This window comes from Oryctolagus cuniculus, chromosome 16, assembly GCF_051225735.1.
Source record: "Oryctolagus cuniculus isolate XC-2025 breed Fujian yellow rabbit chromosome 16, ASM5122573v1, whole genome shotgun sequence".
Lineage (NCBI taxonomy): Eukaryota > Metazoa > Chordata > Mammalia > Lagomorpha > Leporidae > Oryctolagus > Oryctolagus cuniculus.
In genome coordinates, this window is record NC_142882.1 from 78487917 (window position 1) to 78508638 (window position 20722).

General features: G+C 42.7%; 1 long non-coding RNA gene across 1 annotated transcript; it reads left to right on the forward strand.

Moving 5' to 3' along the window:
- The first annotated feature begins 16515 nt into the window (after positions 1-16515).
- LOC149121838 (uncharacterized) lies at positions 16516-17341 on the forward strand. Its single transcript, XR_016223131.1, has 2 exons — positions 16516-16677; positions 17013-17341. It is a non-coding gene; the product is annotated as an uncharacterized LOC149121838 (long non-coding RNA).
- Positions 17342-20722: the final 3381 nt, after the last annotated feature.

Sequence of the window (20722 nt, forward strand, 5' to 3'; positions counted from 1 at the left end):
CCCCGACAAAGGCACTTAATCTATGTCTTAAATGATCACCTATACTAGATAAAAGGCAAGTCATCTAACTTTATTTTATTAACAAATAATTTCTCTAAAATGCTGTGATTCATTATATTTAATAATGTTTAACATGAGAAACACTTCATTTAAAGGAACTGTATTCTTAGATGATTCAAGAAGGCTGGTGTTGATGCCACAGGTATTACATGAAAATGATTCAGAGGTCAGGGACCAAAGTTTTTACCTTCCTCACAGCCATAGAGAAGCACAGCGTAGGCAGTGCATGTGGGGATCCCAAACGTTCAAAGTCGCATTAATGCCAAGGGCTCACAGAATCACAATCCAGTGTATCATCTACAAAGGTGCCTGGAGTCCAAGTGCCCAATCATGCAATGGAGGGCTGTAGAGCTGGGGTTACAACAGGTATTTGTTTTCTGCTCTGGGTTGTTTTCCCCTCCAGCAGGTTTCTCACATCTACCCTGCTTCCAGTCAGTGACGAGGAGTAGATCTGTTTATTCCCATCTGAAAAATACATAGAAAGTTCAGAGTGAATGACAAATGGTCCTAAATTCTAAATTCTCTCTGTGCCCTTCATAATCTAAGCTTTCAGATTCGGCCATCTCTCCTTGGAAAGTTCTAAAAGGGACTAGATCAGATGATTGGCCCTATTACCAACCAACACTACTCCACCTTCAGTCAGAATGCAAGGGGAAAACTAAAGCCCCACTGTCCAACTAACTAAGGTAGCTGTTACTGCTACTCCAGGGGCGAACAGACCCTGAGCTTAGGAAGATGCTTGCCTTTTTACCTCCTTTGCTAGCATCAGAGGATCTAAGCTCAAAAAAGCAAAGAAAGGAGAAAGCAAGAGACTCCAGCTGTACCCCATCTATAGAGGCATGTTCTCCATGGGAGCACTACTGCCCCCAGAGGGCCTTTTGAAAAAATGTCAGCGTGTAAAGATTTTCCATAGTTTTTGTGGGTGTGGATGAGCAATGTCAGATATCTAACATTTTCCAGGACCCTGCTGCATAAAATGAACTGTCCCACATCCAGTATAGCTGCCAAATATCATCTTAGACATCCACATAGATAAAAACCATACTTAAAGTTATTTGAACCTTGAATTGAACTTCTTTTCACACATGAACTTAAAATATATCTTAATACATTATTATATATGTTTATACCAAATATACTCCAAATTTTACAGTCACATAAATATTTGCTGAGTAAAAAGGAGCTCACACACCAACTTTTTTACTCTTTCACAAATTCATGTCACTCCCTGTAGCCATGAGCATGGAGTATGTCAGGATGTGTTCTTGGATGCTACGCCCATAGTTATTCTATATATAAAAATCATCCAGCATCTTCATTGTGCGTAGTCATGTTGATTTTTATATTGAAGCCCATCTTCATGTTTATAATTTTCTTCTTTTGTATTATGTGAATACAATCCAGATACCATACAAATATTGATGGCTTTAAATGGACCATTATGAAATACTTCATCTACAATGGGACTCTGAGTGAGGTGGGATTTATGGTCACAGAGCCCTAGCAGAGAGGGAGGAAATGCACTTTGCCGTGGCTTTTCTTTGTCTGAAAAAGCTGGCTGAGGTTTTGTCATCCAAATATGGCAACAAGGATGGTATCTCCTTACAGGACTGTTAAGGGAGCAGCCATTCTCTGGGAGATGGGAGTTGCACATAACATAGTTGGGGAGGCAATTTCTCTAAAAGCATAAAATGTTTTTATGCTTCTATCTCAATATCTGGAGGATTTTCAAAATAAATAAATAAATAAATAAATAAAGCTCAAATTGACCAAGAGTAGAAAAGAAAGGCATTTGTCTTTGGCAAGGCAAGCAAACAAGTTATGACAGTCATGGACAGAGAGGCTGGGAGCTTCCTTAACTGCTTCGGAAGAGTAAGACTGGATAGAGCAGCCCAAGTGTCTCATAGTGGTTTTCAGAATTTCAATATGTCTCTTGCTAATTTGTTTTAGAATTAAAATGAGCTGCTGTTGGAGCAGGCGTGTGGCCCAGTGATTAAGACCCCAGTGAAGATGCCTGCATCCCATATCAAAGTACCTAGGTTTATTTATTTATTTTTTAAAAGATTTATTTCTTTATTTGAAAGAGTTACACAGAGAGAAGGAGAGGCAAAGAGAGAGAGAGAAAGAGAGAGCAAGACAGAGAGAGACAGAGACAGAGAAAGAGAGGTCTTCCATCCAATGGTTCATGCCCCAATTGGCCACAATGGCCGGAGCTGTGCTGATCCAAAGCCAGGAGCCAGGAGCTTCTTTCAGGTCTTCCATGCCGGTGCAGGGGCCCAAGCAGTTGGGTCATCTTCTACTTTCCTAGGCTACAGCAGAGAGCTGGATCAAAGTGGAGCAGCCGGGACACAAACTGGTGCCCATATGGGATGTTGGCACTGCAGGCGGAAGCTTTACCCGCTACGCCACAGTGCCAGCGCCATTGGGCCCAGCGTACCTAGGTTTAATATCTCTCTGCAACTCCTGACTCCATTTTCCTGCTACTGAGGTGCCTGAGATGTCTCAAGCAATTAGACTCCTACTACCCATGTGGGAAACCTGGATGGAGTTCCTGGCTTCTGGCTTCAGCCACCCTGGGCATTTGGGGAGTGAACCAATGCATGGGAAATCCCTCTCTATTTGTCTCTCTTCCTCTCAGCTAAATAACAAAATAAAATCAAATAAGCTAGGGTAAACTTCAAAGGCTGCCTATTTTCTGTTTGTTTTAATATACAATACATAAGTGTGTTTTGAGGTAAGAATATCTAATATTTACAATATTTAACTTATGAAGGGCTACACTAGAGCAGTTGTTCAAATTATTTTTAAAAATTTGTTTGTTTTATAGAGATATGAACCAGATTATTTGAAATAGCTATGTCTCCAGCACTCTAAATTTATGTGATTTCTAGACATTCAGTTTGACAGTGAATTTTTCAGAAACAGATCCATTATATTCTGAACTTGTAATCTTGTGAATGCAAATTTAGTTATCTTATTTGAAATTCTACTTGAGACTATAAAAGGATATCAGCCAACATTTTGTTTATTTATCCAAAATTATTTATTACCCATTATGTGTCAGTCACAATTCCAGATCCTTGAGGGTAGAGCAGAGAAAAAAAAAAACAGATTAATAACTTTGCTCTCAAGGAACTAACTGACATTTTAGTGAGAGAGATAGACAACAACAAGATACAAGAACAAAACGTACAATATTTTGATAGAGATAAGTGCTAAGGGAAAAAATAAAGCAGGAAGTATCTGAAATGTCTCAGTTAAAGAGAACAGACAAGGAAGCTCTCTGGGAGAGGATGTGCTGGAGTGAAGACGCGAGAAGAGTGGAGTGGGTTATGTAAGCCTTGAAGAGAGGTCGTTCCAGGGCACACCAAATACAAGGGGTGCAGTGGGCAACATGAATCTGAAGCTACTTCAAAAAGTTCATGGAAAAACGCAATTAAAATGTATTGATTTTTGGTGCCAAAAAGAAAATTGAAAGCCAAACATATGAGGGGTTTTTTTTAAAGTTCATGTGAAATATGCATTATTCAAAAACACTGCATGGATTTCAAAAAATGTTTGCACCAAAATAAAAACTTAGCTTTTCATTTCATCTTTCTACAACAAGTTGTTTGCTTGAAGTGCCTTGTACAGCCATATGAAGTGTCTACCTTCACTGGAGGAGTGCAGCGCATGTGAGCAAACATAGTACACAAAAGCAGTCCCCATCTAACTCTTGCTTTACTGTGACCAACCCAGGGGACCGTGGAGGACTTTGAGTAGCAGAGTGACGTTTTCTGATGTACTCTGGCAGCTCCTTGGAGGCTAACCCACAGGGGCCAAGGTGGGAACAGGGAAGAGACAGCTGCAATGATGGAGGTGAAAGCCAGGCTGGTAGGGCTGGAAGAGGGGGTAGGTGGTGAGCATCTACACAGACTCGGGAGGTAGAGCTAACAGGATGGACCAAAGGAAAGGATGGAGAAGAAAAATGAAAGGGAATAGTCCGTATGAGCAACTGGAAGAAGAGACTTGCCATTTCCTGCAATTAGGAGGGCTATGAGAAGGGAAACAGACATTTGAGATGCCTGTTAGCACCCCCCATTTTATAGGCAGCGGAATTTAAGTGAGAGGCCACAGTTTAGAGCCATGAGAACGGATGGGAAACCCTGGGAAATAGAATTGTATACCTTTTAAAGTGAGGGAGATGGGATGATTCACAAAGGACAGTGAGTTTGCTGTCCCGAGGGTTAAATGGGACAATATAAGCCAACCTTATTTGAGCATTTACCATGTGCCAGACACTGCTGAATGCGTACCCGCAATGCCTTTATATCCGGGCATCTACTGCTTCCCTTCTCTCTTTTCACCTGGGCCAACAAAGTGGCAGCACCCAGTGCAGTCTGCATGTATTCAGCAAATATTTGTTGAGTAATTACCACGAGCCATGCACTGTTTTTATTGCTTTTTTCTTGAAGAAGCAAACAAAATCTTGTCTCTTACTGTGTTTATAACTTACCACTGTATAAAACATGCTTTTCATTTGAATATTTTGTCAAAGAGTAGTTTGTATTTTCATTTATTGCCAACTAATTAGGTTGATCATAGATTTTTTAAAAAAATCATATTTGGCTTCTAAAACCCAATTCCTTTTTATAAAATGGAATTTCCTCAAAATAAAACTAAAAACAGAGGTGGCATAATGGGTGATACCACTGCTTGGGACATTAGCACCCCATATCTGAGTGTCAGTTTGAATCCTGATATCTTAACTTCCAAACAAGCTCCCTGCTAATGTATTCTGGGAGGCAGCAGGTAATGGATGGCTCAGGGCTTGGGCCGCTGGCACCCACGTGGGAGACTCAGGTAGAGTTCCTGGCTCCGCTCTTCATCCTGGCATAACCCTGGATTTTACAGCCTTGGGAAGTGAAGCAGTGGATGGAAGATCAATCTCTCTCTCTTGCTGTCTCTCTCTGTCTATATATCTTTATCTGTATCTCTGAGTTGCTCTACCTTACAAATAGATAAAAATAAATAAGCAACAAAACATTTAAAAAAAATAAAAATTTAACTACCACTTTTTTTTTTATCAGTCACTATTTCATTATATGAATAACATTCACTCTCAACATGCAAGCTAGCTTATTTGTAAGGTACAGGTGACTAAAAGACACTTGGATATAGTCTGTAACAATTCATTTGCTATTCCAAAACCACTCTCTTGCGTTATTTCCAAGACATTTGGAAAGAAGAGGTGGATGGTGGCAATAGTAACTTGTTTATTCCAAAAGTGTTTATGAGAGCCTACTTTCCAGGACTTGGCCTTGGCACTGGATGGCAGCGGGACAGGCAAGCACTCTGCTCTTACAGCACTTGTACAACAGCGTTAGGATCAGACAAGCAAACTAAAAGTTGAATTAACAAAGTAATTTGAATGATGAATGTTACAAAGATGATTTGTGATTCTGTATTGTAATCAGGAGCGGCTGAGATGTGGGCCAACATGATCCACCTAGCTTTGGAGGTAGTGCCAGTGGGACTGGCATGTAGCTGCTGAGAAGGAGACTAGACAGGGCAGATCAGGAACTGATCATTTCATGCAGGGATGGAGGCTAAGCTGAATGAAGAGCCCCTGCAAAGGCCCTGAGACGGAGAGAAATAGGAAAGCAGAAAATACAGGAGTGCTTGGGTGCAGCAAGGCTGGGGAGAGTGATGGAACGAGATCAGGAAGGGAGGCGGTGCTCAGATCAAACCGTGATGAAGACGTTTAATCATTGACATGTCGATCAGACACATAAATGGAGAAGTGAAGCAGGTGCAAGTGTTTGGAATTCAGAGGAGAGACCAAGACTACATTCAAATATATGCACATGTACATGCATGTATGTGTGTGTAAGGTTTCTATGTGCATTTATTTGAAATCACTTGTTAGGGGACAGTTAGAGAAGAGTTCTCAGTGTTAGGCTTGTATCATTCCAACCTTTGATGTTTATGTTTAGCCAGAGTGAAGAAGAGTTAGTCAACTAAGTAGGGGAAATCCAGAATTATTTGGTGTCACATAGACGAAGTGAAAAATATTTCAAGGATCGGGAAGGGGATGAGTAGCACCATAGTGGAAGCACAGCTGGGGACATCAGTACCCCGCATTGGGGGGCCTTGGCTCCTTACGGAACATGGGGGTGCCTGACTCTGCTTCTGATGCCAGCATGCTGCTAATGTGCACCCTAAGAGGCAACACATGATGGTTCAAGTAATTGGATCTCTGCTCCCCACTTGGGAGACATGGATTCAGTCCTGGGCTCCTTACGTTGGCTTGGCCCAGTCTTGGCTGTTGTGGGCATTTGGAAAGTGAATGAATAGTGAATAGGGGATTTCTATTTTTTTATCTCTATTTCTCTCTTCCCCACTCCTGTGTATGTGTGTGTGTGTGTGCATGTGTGTGTATTTTTCTTTCAAATAAAATGAAAATAAACCATATTTTTAAAAAAGAATGAAAAAGGATTTGAAATTGTCACGAACTTGTAAGAAGGCAGACAAAATACAGATGGAAAAATGTGGTTCTGAGTGACCTGCGTGGCAGCTGCTCTGGTTGGATGTCACATGCTCTGAGAGATCCCATAGGAGGTGGCAACGTGATCTACCCACCACAACACCACTTCCTGCTCTTCCTCTTCCCAATATGGACATTTAATTGGAGTGGAATGTGAGAAAAAGATGAGGAAATGCAGGCCATTAGCAAAGGCACTCTTTTGGATAAGTTTTACTGGAAAAGAGAGCAATGAAAGGGAGATCTAATAGGAGTAGGGCACAGAGTCATATGCGGGCATTAAATTTAGGATGAAAATGAGACAATTATAGAGTGCTCTGCATAGGAACTGTTAAAACCAGGGAAAGTGCTGAACGATGAGCAAGAGACAGAACTGATGGTAGAGAGGAGGACTGCCTTTGGGAAGGCAGAGGGGGAAGGACCGAGAACAGGGGCCAAGGGGTTCATCTCTAAAGGTCCTGGACACTACTCCTTTACAAGAGAAAGGCAGTCCTAGAATCTGGAACGTGCAGTTTGCCAGCATGAATGACTCATCCTTCCTGGGGTGGTTCAGAACTAAGCCAATCAGGAAGAAAAATAATAGGGGGGACATCCCTTTCCAACTGCAGCTACTGCCTCCCTCTGCCTCAAAAGGCAGGTTGACCCTCCTGTGATATAAAATACAAAAGCTTTTCCACATAAAGTCAGAACAAACAAATATTTGGAGGGTGTATGGCACTTTAATAGTGAAGGTATATTTAGCAGGAGATTTTGGCTATATTATAAAAATGAAGTATTCTTCCAGGAGAAGGTATCTTTGCATCTGAAAGGTCAAGGTCCATTACTTTCAGCTAACTATAGCCCCGAAAATGAGGACATCAGTGATTAAGTCTCTTAATCCTCTAATCTGATTATCAACTCTGGCAGATGATCTATTTAGAGCACGATGGCAATGCATTTAAATTGCACCTATCAATTTCCTCCGTAAGTGAATTATGAAATTTGTATTTGAATTTTAAAATCTGAGATAAGGCTGTCTGGGTACTGACCCAGAGTTATGAAAGCGTGTTGTATAGGTTGAGCATCCCTAATTCCAAAAGTTGAAATCCAAAAGCTCCAGAATCCAAAGTTTTTTGAGCACTGCCATGATGCTGAAAATGAAAAATTCTGCAACTAATGTCATATGACTACGTGCATGCTGAAGTACATTGAAGACACTGTATAAAATTATCTTCAGGCCACATGTATAAGGTAACTATAAAACAAATGAATTTCATGTTTAAACGTGGGTCCCATCTCCAAGATATCTCATTAAGCATGTGCAAATGTGCCCAAACCCGAAATGCTTCTGATTCCAAGCATTTTGTATAAGGAACAGGGAGTCTGTATATGGTAAAACTGTCACTGGTCTCCACTAATGTGGAAGAAAAGGATGCGTATACAGTGACAGAGGCCAGGGGATAAGAATTCAGACGGCCTATACAGCTCCTAAGGGGACTTCAAAACGTTTGTGGAAAATGGAATTGAAAAATATGTTTAATTTGGTTCAAAACATTTTTGAGATGTATGCATAGTTTTATTGTAATGTGCATTTTCCACAAATGTTTTGAAGCATCCTTCTATAGCTTTGGGAAAGTGACTGACATTTAATCTTCCACAATGCAGAATGGAGAGAATAAAGTAGCTTCCTTGTGGGGTTACGGTTGGGGAGTAACAAGCTAATGAGTGGAAAGCACAAAGCAAACTCTGAACACACATGATAGTATTTATTAGCATTCCTACCAAGATGGAGTTTCCCACCTGCTATCCAGGAACTAGGGGTACACTTCCCTTTCTCCCCACTTGCTTGGCATGTTACTCTCAAGCAGCTTGGAAGCCCAGGCTAGAATTCTGAATGAGTAGAGAGGCTGTGCTCCACCTGGGAGGCCTTGGATAAAACCATCTAAAATCTGTCCCAATTTTCTGTGTGCCAAACACAGTTAAACACGCGGCAAGTTGAGCAACAGAAAAGATGGTTTTCATGTTGAATAGATATGATGATGTGTGAAGGAGTATATACCCATGAGCCAAAGAAAAGGAACTTCTGAGATTCTACGCTTTCTGTAGGAGGCAATTCAATACCTAAAGAAGCAGCCAAAGCAACTAGCTGACAGAATGAGTTTCCATGCCCGATAGGCTTAGAAGATGTAATGTCAGCTATGTTTGTGATACTGGTTTTTATTTTGAATTGAGCTTTGCTTACATTTTATTTACTTCCTCCTCTATGTTCTCATATTCTTAATATTGCACTAAGAACATTATGTTTGACTGGGTTGTTTATATTCATCTGTCTACCCTATCATGCTCTGAGATCCCTAATGCATCCCATTCATCTTAGCATCTCAAACACCCAGCACAAAGTTTGCAACATTTTTTTAAAAGATTTATTTAGAGGCAGAGAGAGAGAAAGAGAGAGAGAGAGAGAGAGAGGTCTTCCATCCACTGGTTCACTCCCCAAATGGCCGCAATGGCCAGAGCTGCGCTGATCTAAAGCCAGGAGCCAGGAACTTCTTTCAGGTCTCCCATGTGGGAGACTTGGGCCATCTTCTACTGCTATCCCAGGCCATAGCAGAGAGCTGGATTGGAAGAGGAGCAGCCGGGACTAGAACCGGTGCCCATATAGGATGCCGGTGCTTCAGGCCAGGGCTTTAAACCTAAACTTTTACAAAACCCTCAGAAAGATTAACTGTTGTTCTTAGAAGGTGAGTAAGTTCCTCCTTAGTGTGCACTAGACTCGCTTCAGTTTGTATTTTGACAGGACTTAAAGTAACAGAGAGCAAGAATTATCTTTGTTTATCAAGGAGCTGTTGGAGTAACTCTACCAATGATTGTGTTATAAAATTTGTAACCCCAATAACAGGGCTCTAAGAATGCCCATCATACACTCATGAGCCAGACATGCTGCCTCTCTCTCCGAGGTCTCTGCCCGAGAGGAAGACCATCTACCTCAATCCCGCCCTTCAATCCTTGGTCATCGGTTTATGCCTCTGTAAAAGGAACACACTTAGAGTTCCTTCCTGCATTCAAATTCTGAGAGCCCCCGTCCTGTCTGACAGAACTCCGGGCGACTCTGAGCCTCTGTCTTTAGCCCCAGCCATGATGACTGTCACTTGGTAATGATCAGGCAGTCTGGATGACTATTTCCCTGACTTCCCTCCCAGCTTCGCACTTCCTGTTGACTCTGGACAAAGGAATTATTTTCCGTAGCCTGTGGTAAACCTTTGACCTAGATCCCAGCTGCAGAGACACAAGGAATGTGACAGCCCTCTGGAGACTGACAGTGGTGGTCACGGGGCTCCTTTGGTCCCATGTGTAAATGCAGTTATGTTAAAGCACTTCTCAGGAAATGGGAAGGTATGCTTCTCATGGGGATAAGAACACTCGAGTGTTCTGTAACTAAGAGGGGTAATGTCTTTCCTAATCACCTGACTTGAAAATGCCCAACGTGTCACCACCCTGTGTGTCCAGACTCCTTCCTGTCTCGGTGTAAGAGAGGTATTTAGCAGAGGTGTTACAATGGGCTGTGCTTGCCATAGACAAAGGGAAGGCAACCAGTGTTTCTCGGGAGCCTCTGTGAGCGGGACTTGAACCTGTCTACAGACTCCATGCCTGCTCTTGCCCTTCCCACTCCTGTTCGTGTCACACAGCATCCTTGAGCAGACTGAGGTCCTCCGCTGTAGCTGAGAGCGACTTGAATCTCATTTCCCTGGAAGAGACGACCACAAGACCACAAGATGATATTTGGGGGGTGTGATAGTCTCCTAGACAGGGGACGTGGCCTTTGATCAAACAGACAGGCTGATGGAGCAAGGTCAGTCCTACAGGGCCAGTTCCCGGTTGTCCTTGCTGCTCCACCTTGGAACTTTGGGCCAGGGCTCTCAATAACTGGGACATGAGAGGGTTTGGATGGATTGTGTTGATTGTGTGAGGGCAGAAATGATCTCTGAGCTTGCAGGCACTTTGCGTTTAGCTCTCATGGTGCATCCATGAAGTGGGGTGACAGTGTCCTTGCACAGACAATAAACTGGAGGCTCAGAGAGTTGGGGTGACTCATTCAAGGCAGCAGGATGAAAACCCAGTTCTCTTACAGCTTCCGAGTCTGTTGCCTCATCACACCATGCAATTTCCCAAATTATCTGTCCTGACTCAAAGGGCTCATTGTTCTATGAGGGCAAAGAATGACCACAAAATGTCCAATATCTGCAGAATACAGAAGAAATGATATTGGCAAGGCTGAATGGCAATTCTGTTCAACAGCAAGTCCTGAATCTTATTTTAGCCCAGTTGACAGATAGATTTAATCATATTCAGAAGAGAGTTTCAACTAGAAAAGTTTGAACACAACTCTGGGTAAACATTTGATAAAAATCCCCTCCATTTACACCAGCGGGAATTTGTAAATAACAACAAACCCACCCACCCCTGCCATCTTTGTTTGGGTCCAGGGAAGCTGGTCATTAAACAGTTACCCTTATATCTCTGAGCGTCATTCTTAGTCATAGAAGAGACAGTGTAGCTGATGGCATTTCCGGATCAGGCTGGTTGTCCTAGGAATATGATTCTCTGATATGACATCCAGGTAGCTGAAAACACAGAGTGTAAACTCTCCCTGACTCTCCGTCCACCACGAGCGAGTGTCCGGTTCTTTCCAGGGCTATTGAAACACATAATAACATATTCACACATGGTGGCACATTCATACCTTTAGTGTATCTTCATGAATTACTACTCAGAAACAAAAAATTCATACACACAGCTACATGGGTGTATCTCAAACACAGTGCTTAAGGAAATACAAGAAATTCAAGAAAATTCCTGTAAATGTAAACTCCTAAAATGTAAGTGCATTTAACCCCACCTCACCCCTCCCACCAGCGTCCTCAGCAGAGGTCAGGAACAATTATTCACTTGAGAGTGTGGAATAGAACAGGAAGAAAAGGGGAGGCCGGGGAGGCACATTCAGCCAAAGAACCCATGAAATGCTCTCCAGAAATGTTTAATATTTTATGTAAAATTCCAGCATAATTCTATCATAAAAAAGTAGGTCACAGGCTAACACGCCAAGGAACAATGACCTTCAGTAGGTGGACCGGCACGGGGAGATGCATGGGACGCTCCTGACCTGGGCAAAGCCTCAGGATCCCCCACGCAGTCTCCCTGGACTTTTGAGTTCTGTCTCCCAATGTACAGCTCCCGGCCTCATGCATGCCTGGTGAGGCTTTAAAATGGTATAATCATTCACAAAAACTGTTTGACAGTGTCTGATATTTCTATGTATTTTATTCTAAAGTAATGAAAATGTATGTTTGCATTTAGCAGTTTGATTCATAATAGCTCTAAGCTAGAAACAGCACAAATACAGTAACAGGACAGTTTTGGAATACTCATATATTGGGATACTACTCAACAGGTAAAAAGAGCAAACTGTTGAAACACATAATAACATATTCACACATGGTGGCACGTTCATACCTTTAGTATATCTTCATGAATTACCTTTAGTGTATCTTCATGAATTACTACTCAAAAACAAACTATTCATACACACAGCTACATGGGTGTAGCTCAAACACAGTGCTTAAGGGAATACAAGACACTACATTCTTTGATTCCACTTCCCTGAAATTGAAGGTAGCCAGAGCTAATGTGTGGTGACAGAAATCAGAAATGTGCTTGTCCCAGGCCTGGGAATGGAGGGGATGATCTGGGAGTTTGGGAGAACTTTTGGGGTGATTGGAGCATTCTAATTCGCAACTGGAGTGGGAGTTATCGAACTATGATAAAAATACAATCAACAATCAAAATTCATCAAATTGGGCTGGGTGTAGGTGGCAGCGGGAGGGTCGTGCCTGGCCTCTTGTGTCCCCTAATGCATGCCTGGCTGCAGTCCCAGCTGTATTTGATTTCTGACCAGCACCTGCCTCAGAGCAGGGGATGGCTCAAGGGGTAAGGTCCCTGCCACCCACGTGGGAGCACTAGGTTGAGCTCCCAGCTGGCCTGGCCCAGCCCCAGACTTTGGAATTACTGGGGGGAGGGGATCAGCGAATGGGAGGTGTGTGTGTGTGTGTGTGTGTGTGTGAGTGTGTGTTATATAAAAAAAATTTTTTTTAACTCATCAAATTGTGCGCTTAAAGGATCATTATTAAGTGTAAACTGTCATGCGACTGAAATGCATGTGTTACCCAGCGCCCACTGCATTTCTGAGCTCATCTAAAGTGTCTGTCGCAAGGAGCCCTGCCCCACAGGGCGCCAGGATCTCATGCTCGCCCCCCTGAGCGCTCAGACCGTGGCCTCAGGCTGCTTGGCGGGTGGTGGAGCCTCTAGGAGAGCTGGTTGCGCCACCGCCACCGCCAGGGACGCACCGTCTGGACATCCCCGTCTGACCTCTGGAGAAAGTCTGGGAGGCAGGTTCAACTTCTCAACTCAGGGGCTGGGGGGTAATTCCTTGGGCGGCCGGCCTTCCACGGGAGGGAATCAGCCGCCCCCTGCGGGCGCCCGGCACGCGCCGCTCCCCGCCCCGTCGGGGGTCCCCTAAAGCCCGTTCCCACCGCGCCGCCTGCCCCCGAGGGTCCCTGGACCCCCAGCACCATGACCCCTGCTCGCTGGCTGGGGCTCCTGCCGCTGTTCCTGCTGCCGGCCGCGCTGGGCAAGGCTCCTCTACCGGGCGCCCGCCAGGGGCCGGGGGGCCTCCAGCCCCAGAGCCTTCTCCCCGGGCAGAGGCTAACTCCCCTCCGCTCCTGCAGGGCACCGCGCGGACACCTGCCTGCGCCGCGCGCGGCCCGCGCTGCCACCACGACAGCTACCCGCGGGGCTGCAGCCTGCACCTGTGCGGGGGCTGCGGGGGTCCGGCTGAGTGCGGGAGTCGGCTCGCGGGTCTTCCCGTGTCTGGCAGGCTTCGCCCCAGCCCGGTTCCTCACGCCTCGCTGTCGGTCGTCCTCACTCAGGGGCAGCTTTGTTATTTCGTCCTCCGGCGCAGGGAGTGTGCGGGAATCATGAATTAGGTGCGACGGAAGTGCTTTTCTGGAACTACTGTTCGCTCTGAACCTGTGGCTTTTACCTCTCTGGGACGCTACTTCCACCTGTCAATCACCCATCAATCAGCATTACGCTCAGCGGATTTTGTTTTTCAAGTGTGACCAGCTCGGTGTATGACTTGCATGTCATGCGCCAATACCCAAACATGCCTTGGATCAGCACAGGGATGCGGTGGAGAGTGACAGTACTGTGCTTGTTGATTGACTGATTGATTGACGTGGCTCGTATTATATTTGTTAAGGCCTGCAGCACACCGGAGGGCTTTGCCTTCGGGAGACAATGTGTATTCCCATGAATAAGCTTTGGTTAACAGGGGCCAGAGTCTTTGCGTTGAGCCCGAGACGTGTATGTGCGGTCGTTTGGAGTTTGCTGTCCCAGAACCAAATGTGACTTTCTTCCTCCGGCTGTTTTTGAAGACAGCAAACTTTTGAAAGCAATGCTAAGAAGGCTACTTCGGATTCACCATGTTTACTCCGCGCCCTCCCCCTTCCTAGACAGTCCACAAAGGGACCCTCAGTGTTACAGGTCTGAAGGGCGTTACTACTTCACTCGAAGTCCCGTGAGCTGTGAGAAGTTCCCATCTCCTGACTGCACTGTACTCAGAACAGGTTCCCAGGCAGGGCCGCTGTGTGGCCTTCTGTTTACCACAGAAAGATAAATGCTCTTTCTGTTCCTGATTCATTTGTGGTGACGTGGGCAGAGTTAGTGTTCTGGGGACTTCACATACATTACAATACTGGCCTTTTTTTAATACTCCGACTTTATTAATAAGCACTCGGTAACAGTTCCAGTTCCTATCCAGGACAACGAATTTGAAAACCAGTCTTCATCTGGGAGTATGGCACGGGTAGTTTCTGCATGATTTATCTGGCAGGTGCATCATCATTTCACAGTGATAATAAAAGCAACAACAGGATACCATTGCCTGGAGTCCACCACTATAATTGCGTCTGCAGGTGAGAGCCAGCCTCTCCAAGTATCAGGCCAACAGTGCCTCACTAGGATTTGTTCTGTAGAATTCTGACAGGCACTAGGCACAAAGGTTTTTTTTTGTTTGTTTGTTTGTTTGTTTGTTTTTCCTCTTTGGATCGCCAGCAGTAGTTTCAGAAATCTGTTGTTTTTCAGAGTTCTGGAAATTCATGGTTACTCCATTGATCTTTCACAGGAAACCTTAACTAAGGATATGTAGATGTTTAAGGTTTTTGCTGATGGAGATCTCTTAACCAAGGGCTCAGCATCAGCTGGGTCAAAAGTCCACCATTATGCAAATGTTACTGTTCACCAGAGTAAGTCCGGTAATTCACCGAATCAGCAATTGGTTTTTCCCAGTGCCAGTGGCCAGCCATGTGGAGGGGCATGCAGGCCAGAAAGCTTGGGGTGGGAGGCCAGCAAGGGCCCACGATGGCGACAGAGGCAGAAGGCAAACAGGGGATACTGGTCTTCGTTTTCTTGTCTTCTGAGCGAGTATTACATCCTTATGTTAACATGTGAAGGTGGGAGCTAGAAGTTTAGAAGCGACTTGCCAAGTTCTGAAGTCGCTGAAGAACTACAAGTTGATTTTCCTTTACCTAGAAATCCAAGACCCAAAATTGTGCGAATACCAACATGATGTCACTCCCGGAAAATTCCACATGCGATCTCATGTGACAATTGCAGTCAAAATACAGGAATGCCGTACAGTGAAGAGATTGTGTAAAATTACCTTCAGGCTACATATATGAGGCATATGGGAAGCATCAGTAAATTTTATATTTAGTTTTGGATCCCACTCCTAAGAATCTCATATCTATGCAAATATTGCCAAATCTGTGAAAATTCCAGAGTCTGAAATACTTTTGGTCTCAAGCATTTTGGATAAGGGTGCTAAACCTTATTTTCTCATCCATTCAATTTCCACATAAAAATTATATTTTTCATTCTTGGATTTCGTGACCTGTGGTTTGCATGGGATCATGGAACCAGTTATATATATGAGATAGTGGGATATAAAGAGACTTAAAATTTTTGGTTTTTGTGTTCTTAGTAAGTGCAAATTACAGCACAAAGAGATCCTTATACTTATTTCCTACCCCACCCACTCACATCCTTCAAAGATGGATTACTTGGATTTATTTAATGTTCAGAGAGAGGAATTAAATGGGAATTCCCCCAGACTCACCAAAGACAATAGAGAAAAGAATTCAACAAACAAGGAAAACTTTCTTTGGAAGAGATGTGGATAAGGCCTTGTCACTCTTTTGTGTTGAAAATGCAAAATTGTGAATTCATAGGGAGAAGGTGTCTTCTAGCATTCTCTTATATCCTTTGTGTATATGTAAATGTCCCAGTGGTTGGCTATTTTGGAAATTAAATATTTTAGTGCTTCATTAATTGTGAAAAGAGGATTGATAAAAATATTTAAAATAAAACAACCAACCCAGGAAAGTTTATCAAAGCATATCATGTACTTCCTTTGAAACTTAGCCCATTTTCCCTTGGCCCTATCTACTTGGGGTTTATTTTCTTGTCATATTCAACGGATGTAAACACATAGTTTCAGAAGAGATTCTGTCCATTTTATAAAATGTGTAACTACCAAAACATAGCAGGTGAGCCTGCTTTTTAAGAGGTTTAGTACAATACAAGGGTACTTCAAAAAGGCTGTGGGAAATGGACTTTAAAAAATAAGTTTGGCTTTGTACAGCAATTTTTAACTCATTCATAATTTTGTCCTTGAATGCGTTTTCCATTTAATGAAAAACTTTTTAGAGACTTTTCACACTTTGGATTCAGAAAGTGGCTTCTGTGGGATTAGGTTTTCTTACATTACTTCTGTAATCATCATGGTTGATTAATTTTGGTGTTAAAGAACTTCCGATCTTATTTTCTTTTTCATAAAGGTCCTTCATATTGCTACTATTGAAAAAATGAGGGACTGAGCTCTACTAGTGTGGTTCGCTACTATTTTAACCCAGAAGTAAAGGGCTGTGAAGCCTTCACCTATACTGGCTGCGGGGAGAATTGAACAACTTCCTTAACCCGCAGAAACGCTTGTATAAAAGGTAGTGATTTTTTTCCTTACTCGATTCTTGAACTTGCTGAATAACTCATAAGCAACATTGTGTTTATGTATCCATTTTACTAATAGTGAATTGACACTTCTAGATAATTCTACATAAATAACCCTTCACTGCTTGTGAGTTTTATCCAAATGTTTCCAAATGTTTACATTGGCTAGCTGCAGCAGGTGTAGCTTCATCTTTGTATTTACAGAGGTAGAGTGTATGATGAGATAATCATTAAAAAGTAGATGAGCTCATACGTGTATTAGAAGTGGTGACTTAGGGTGAACCTACATACTGGAGACATATAATGTTGACTTTTTTTCTGACTTTAGACTCAAAGAGGGAAAGAAAATGACTATTCTAAAGCATCACTTTATCAAGACACGCCTGGAAATTTGGAAGAAGAAATTTTAAGCATTTTCTTGTATGTCATCTTGTGAATGTTTCTTTGCCTTTATAGTTAGTTCTGAAAATACATAGCACAAGGACATGAATCAATGATTTATTCACTGGTTTTTATTGATACAAGTTACTCTTCTTGATGTGATGTGATGAGCTGCTATTCAAATGTGAATCCATCATTTTCAATTTACTGTTCAACTGTTTGTGAGATTGAATTCTTGCATCACAAAATATATAAAACCAAATATGACTCACTCGTTTCCTGAGGTTGCTATTCCTGATTTCAGAAGATAATAATAACTAAAATAGCATAGGACAATATATAATCATATATGTTTGACATATAAAAGCATAAAAAGGACTGGCAAATATATTTCATCATGTATTTAAAATTTGGATTGTTCTTTAGGTCCAAGGAAACAAACTAGCAGATTGACACAACAGAAATGGGAATACAGTCAGCAGGATCCAAAAGTGAAATATTTTTAAGATGTTGATAAATCTGCTAGTGCAGTGTGACAAGTAAGGAAGTAAATATTGTAAAATAACCTCTCTGACTGAATATAAAACTTAGTTTGTTAAAGCCAGAAATGTTTTACTCTGAAAAAAAAAGATTGTGTCTCTTTATTTTAACGTATCTTCCTATTCTCATTCATATGTATATCTTTGTGGATGGATGGATGGATAGATAGATAGATAGATTTATAAAATTGTTTCCTATTATGTTATTTCTTAAGACATAATGGATTGGAAACCACTAAAATTATTAAAAATGCTGTGCTATTCAAGATATTTATTTATATTACACCAGAAAAGCAGCCATGCATGAATTTAGTGATTTCAATTCCACCAATAATTTATTCTTGGTAAATATGATTATTCCAGTGAAATAAATTTTTACTTTCTCTGCAATAAAAGGATTTTTAAAGTTCTTAGATTTTTTGGTAGGATTAACATATTAAAAAGTATGCATTTATTCATTAATTTATTCTTTTTTTTAAAGATTTATTTATTTATTTGAAAGAGTTACACAGAGAAAGGAGAGGCAGAGAGAGAGAGAGAGAGAGAGACAGAGACAGAGAGAGAGAGAGGTCTTCCATCCGCTGGTTCACTCCCTGGATGGCCACAATGGCCAGAGCTGCGCCAATTCGAAGCCAGGAGCCAGGAACTTCTTCCGGGTCTCCCAGGGTGGTGCAGGGGCCCAAGGACTTGGGCCATCCCCCACTGCTTTCCCAGGCCATAGCAGAGAGCTGGATGGGAAGTGGAGCAGCCGGAACTCAAACCGGCGCCCATGTGGGATGCGTGGGATGCGGGTGCTTCAGGCCTGGGCATTAAACTGCTGCACCACAGCGCCGGCCCCTACTCTGAGATTTTTAAAGAGACTATTTCCCAGAGTGGCTTTAGGTTTATAGAGAAGTTGAGCAGAGGAGAAGGCGACAGGACGCGGTGAATGAACCTGCGGCTTGCAATGCCGGCGCCCCATGGGTGCTGGTTCTTGTTTTGGCTGCTCCGCTTCCACCCTGCTTCCTGCTGCCCCAAATATGTGGGCCCCCAAGTGTGCCTTGTGGCCATCTAGGGAGTGAGCCAGTGGGTGGAAGATCTCTCTTTGTCTCTCCCCATCTCTCCGTAACTCTGCCTTTCAGTTAAATAATAAATCTTTTTTTTCAAAGAGTTGAGCAGAAAGTACTGAATTCCAATATGTCATCTCATCCCTGTCACACACAAAATTTCTGCTGTTGTCATCTTGCATTAGAGTGGTATGTTTGTTACAACTGATGAGCACTTGAGTATGCCCATTATTTAGCAAAATTTTAAATGACTTTACCCTTGTAATCTCTCATTTAAAAATCTATTACAAATAGATACATACCTAAGGACATCATTGATAATGGAAACAAATCAGATATTCATCAGTAGGGATTGGTTGAAAAAAATTACAGGTGCAGAATGAACAAAATAACTAGATAAGAACATCATAGAATATTTAAAAAAATAACAAGTATGGGGCAGTATGAATAAACACACACCCCTTACGGAAGCAGTAATGATATTGAAAGTGATGATTTGTGAGGGGAAAGAGAGAAGAGGGGAGTGAACAAGGCTGGGAGATAAAGTTCATGTAACTGGACTATTACATAAGTTCTAATCTTGAGCCATGTACAGGTTTTTTTGTTGTTGTTGTTTTGTTTTGTTTTTTTGACAGGCAGAGTGGACAGTGAGAGAGAGAGACAGAGAGAAAGGTCTTCCTTTGCCATTGGTTCACCCTCCAATGGCCGCCGCGGCCGGCGCGCTGCGGCCGGCGCACCGCACTGATCCGATGGCAGGAGCCAGGTACTTCTCCTGGTCTCCCATGGGGTGCAGGGCCCAAGCTCTTGGGCCATCCTCTACTGCACTCCTGGGCCACAGCAGAGAGCTGAGCCATGTACAGTTTTTACATAATTGAAAGCCAGAGTTTGTGGCCAGTGTTGTGGTGCAGTGTGTTAAGCTGCTGCATGTGATGCTGGCTTCCCTTATCAGAGTGCTGGTCCAAGTCCTGGCTACTGCACATCTGATCCAACTTCCTGCTGATGCACCTGGGACGATGGCAGATGGCTCGGGTGCTTAAGCCCCCACCATCCATGTAGGAGATCTGATTGGAGTTCCTGGCCGCTGGCTTCAGCCTGGCTCAGACTTGACTGCTGCACCTGTGGATGGAAGCTTGTTCTCTCTCTCTCATTCTTATATGCTCTCTGCCTTTCAAATACATAAATAATTTTAACAAAATCTGAAATTAAAAAAGAATAAATATCACTTCTTTAAATATTGAAAATAAAATGAACCCTGCTGAAAATTCAATAGCGGCATAACTACACAAAGGAGATATGCCTATTTTCAGTGACTTTCAAAACCAATATTTTGCCCACATCTCTAAAAATTCATTTAGTAGTCATATTGTTATTAGTAATATTGGCATTATTTTGAACATAGAATGTATCCATTGTTAAATGATATATTCTATAAGAAACAATAAGTATCTGCATTTCTTTAGAAGTCAAGATTTTCAGTGTTAAGAAGAAATGAGACATATGTGTAAAATTAGAGATATTAAGAAAGAACCTTTAGTTTTGGAATTAGATTAGTAGTATGAACTCAACTTATTTTCTCTTTCAAAAATACCTGCACTAGTTCAATGTTACTATGACAAATTACCCGAGCCCAGCTGACTTATAAAGAAAAGAGATTTATGTTGGCTCATGGTTCTTGTCCAAGGTTGAGGGCCTGTATCTAGTGAGACCTGTCTTGTTTTCAGAGTCCCAAGGTGGCACAGACACCACGTGGCAAGAAGCGGGGAGAGCACTTCTGTGAGTCTACTGTAGTCTCTTTCCCTCTTCTTAGGAAGTCGCCAGTGTTCAGTCATGGAGATTCCACCTTGATGACCTTATTTACTCCTGATCACCTCCCAGAGGCCCCATCTGTAATCACTATAGATGGGGTTCCCACCTATAATGGGAATTAAATTTTGACACATGGACCCAGGAGTGGGGGGAACACTCTGACCGTACCCAAACCATAGCAGCACCCTTCTGGGACAAGCCTTGGAAGCAGTGACAACTTAGCAGCAACAAGCACATCCAGCACTAGACTGTGACCTGTAAATGCT